At 33.6% G+C, this 3702-nt stretch overlaps 1 long non-coding RNA gene across 1 annotated transcript; it reads right to left on the bottom strand.

Annotated features, from left to right (window-relative positions):
• Nucleotides 1–1264: 1264 nt before the first annotated feature.
• On the bottom strand, nucleotides 1265–3098 carry LOC135222313 (uncharacterized). Its single transcript, XR_010316281.1, has 2 exons — nucleotides 2852–3098; nucleotides 1265–2067 (listed from the first exon to the last, which is right to left on the bottom strand). It is a non-coding gene; the product is annotated as an uncharacterized LOC135222313 (long non-coding RNA).
• Nucleotides 3099–3702: the final 604 nt, after the last annotated feature.

The following is a 3702-nucleotide window of genomic DNA, read 5'->3' as shown; positions in this document are numbered from 1 at the left end:
GATCAATTACCTTCATGACTTCCGTACACTTCCTGCATAGACCACATGGGACATCATTCTTTTAATTTCTGTGTCATCATAATATTTTCAAGTTTGCCTCAGATCATTCTGAAGATGAAAGGGAGAAGTCTTCTGGTAATTTAAAAGGACGTTCGGGGTCCAGCCCCATCATCATGGCTGTAAAAAGGATTAACACACACAAAACATAATAAAAAGACTCATCCCAATAACCAACATACATTTAAAATTCACAGAAAACCTACTACAATGCTAAGAAAATTACCATCTCAAGTGAAGGTAAGACGACGAGTGACCAGTAGTAATAAATATAATATAGTTATGACAGGTAAAGAGGTATAGCAGTAGTTCGGTTGTTTAATTGTGGAACTATTGTTTTTATGAAAAGCGATTCGAAGACAGCAAGCTCTTAAGGAGAAACAGCCCGTGTATTTAAAGTGTTTGTATTCTATATTAAATTAGCATTTTGTTATGTTCTCGAATGTTCGAGAAATCTGTGCTAGATATGTAAAAAAAAAAAAAAAAAAACCATTGATTTATACTATTTTTGTACAAGTTTCTTGCCCTTCACTGCCAAACTAAGGAAATCTCTTAAATCTAGTGTTTTCTGAGCATGATAGATTACACAGCTACCTTTCTCATTTCAGAGTCCTGGTGGCATCTGTTAGCGTTCTGAATTGCAATTTATATGTCCAGAGTTCACACGCTTGCTTCTTAGACTAATGTGGATTTTCAGTTTAGAAATTGAGATTTTCTCAGTTGTGAGGATGTTGCAACCTTTCTTATTATACTTGAACGCTTAGACGTGCCGGCCTCTTCTAGTTTCCGAATATACGAAGGTCAAGGCAGTGGGAATGCAAAGGAGATGGGAAAGAACGCAGGCATGTAATTTGTGAGTTGCATTTTAGATTTTTAAAAGTTTAGTTTCTACGCTCATTTAACAATTTATAATTCCATGTGTTTATTACACAACCAATTTCATTTTCTTTTTGTTTTTTAACCTAGAAATCGTGTCGCTACAGATGCTATAGATTTTTTTTTACCAGATATCAAAGCATGAAACTGTCGCGAACCTCTCACAGATGAGAGCGACAACAAAGCTTGAGGTGAAAATGGAGGAAAGTCAAACGCGATCAACGTTTCCTTTTAAACTTTTACACTTTTTTTTTTTTTTTTTTTTATTTCTGGGGCTGCAGAAATTTAACTGTAAATACATTTTGGTAGACTAGGAAAATTAAAACATTCCGATTTTCTTTAGTTTAATACTTTCGGACAAACAGAATGAAATTTATAACAGTATGACAATTTAGAATGGTGGTAATTTCGAAAATAATAAAACACTTGTCACCGTTATCCGTCGCCTCCCTTATTTGAAACAAAGCGAAATAGGAGGATTATCTAGGTTTCGACAGATTTTCTAATATACAATTTTAATCCAAGTTTCATAACGCTAACACATTCACGTTGTCAAAAATGACAGTCAAATGTTAATAATATAATCTCTGCACTTTTAATTCCAGACCAGCAGACTCCCATACACTACTTCACCAAAACTTATAATAACAAGGAACTACTATCGGAACAAAAGAATTACAAATGGTTGGGAAAACTGTTTATGGTAGTTTTTTTTTTTGAAAGGAATGTCATTATGCTCTTAATCTAGGTTCCAAACATTCACTATTTCTCGTGTAATATTGAGAGAGACTTGTAGTTAACAAGAACTAAACAAAAGGGAATCCTATTAACTTCAGGAAATCATATTCACATAAATTATCAATATTTTCTTTCCTAAGGTTCATTATATGTTATATCTTAGAATCTGTTCCCTTAAAATAGATAATTATTTCTCAAAGATTATGTCTACTTGCCCATTAGAGGCATCCTACTAAAAAAAGACAAAAACACTAAGGGAAATGGGAAGGCTTTTCATGGTATGCTCACCTAAATATCTACAGACACCACTTTTCTACAAACATTTGTAATACACCCGCACTGCATAGACAAGCAGTTTGTTTCTTCTGAGCAGCATTGATGATCCAGTACATCATCCTGAAACAAAGAAAAATTAAAAAATTAATTTGCTGCTCTGATACAGGATTTCGGTTTAAAATGTTAAAAAATACTAGAGTTCTATTTTCATTAAACAGAAATATGACAAATTATGACATTTATTATCCAATTAACAAAACTAAGTTTACCGACTATTAAAGGTTAACAATTCAGAGAATTAGCTCAAAAATAACTCCTTTGGTAAAATAATTATATTTGTATTTTACTGCAGTCGTATTGGCATAAATTTGAACCTTATAATTCTTTTTAATGAGTTCACCAAGGTTGAAATCTGACCAGAAACAAAAACATTTGTTGGAGAAGCTGCCCACAAACACCAAGTACCTGAAAGCCCCTTCTTCCTTCCTCAGCCATTAACCTGACTATAAACGTTGAACCTACCAAAACTTCAACATTGAAAACTAAAAATCTACATTAGCATCTGTAACTCGATTGGTTCTAACCAACTTAAACTATTGCATTAAATTAAAAAAACACCAGTACTGCATAGCCTCAAACACTACACATACAATGAGATACTATAAAGTTTGTACCCAAACTATTAACCCATTGCCTCTAAGTTTCTTATAATTTCAGGATTTGCTGTAAAAATAAAACCTATTTAATGAAGTAATCAGTTTTAACTATCTTCAAATTATTTTGCCTAGGAAGATTAAAAAATATTTGACTATCTCCAAACTGATATTGAAGGCTTATTCAGGTCCACCAAGTGCTCGTAGCAGGACCACCATTATATAATTCTCTTTGTAAATTCCACACTTACGTTTGATTTTCCATATCATTAAACACTGACACCTTCACTGGTTGGATCATCCATCCTTAGATTAAAATCAACGCAGATAAAAACACTAGCAGGAGATATATCAGTCCAGTCAAACAGTCGACCAAAAGCCATGTCTCACCAATGGCAAAAATGGCCATAAAACTCAGTTAGCAAGTTTCCATTCTGAAGTGTTTAGACTCCCTACCGATTGTATAATCAGCAATCCTCTTCATTACATAATGTAAGGTTTTGCATTCTTTTGAGTTCAGTATATGCCCATCTGATATTTGCAACCATGTAAGTTTATACAGTTCATTTCAATAACAGTAATATTCTTTTTGCTTCCTTCATCAAGATACACACATTTGTGATACACTCATCACTACACACATATCTAAACCATTCTTCATTATCATCCTTATTGCAAGAATGACAGATCACCGCCGCAGTGATTTTAGTACCCATAGTGACTAGGTTAACCGCATTAACGGGGTAGGGCATAGGGCAGAGTAAGAAAAAAAAAAAATATACAGTCAATACTCTGTTTCAAATTGAGTAAAGCGAAAACACGCCCGATCCGCACGTACGCTCTTCATCCTGAAGAAAAAAAAAAAAAAAAAAAAAAAAAAAAAAAAATCAAATGCATGACTCATAAATCTGAAAAGAAGACATTTAAATTCAGACAACTGGAACCGAAAATAGATTGGAAAAAGAAATTCTGATGCAAGCTTATATTTTGCAACGGCATCTTCTTTGAATACAAAATTTCATGAGCCGAGACTTGACCTGTGGTGTTATGGTCACTAGTTAGCCCCACCCATCATACATGATGATGATCCATGTTGCCACTG

Source organism: Macrobrachium nipponense, chromosome 3 (assembly GCF_015104395.2).
Source record: "Macrobrachium nipponense isolate FS-2020 chromosome 3, ASM1510439v2, whole genome shotgun sequence".
Taxonomy (NCBI): Eukaryota; Metazoa; Arthropoda; class Malacostraca; order Decapoda; family Palaemonidae; genus Macrobrachium; species Macrobrachium nipponense.
The sequence above is the reverse complement of the archived record's forward strand: the minus strand, read 5'-3'. Positions and strand labels throughout refer to the sequence as shown.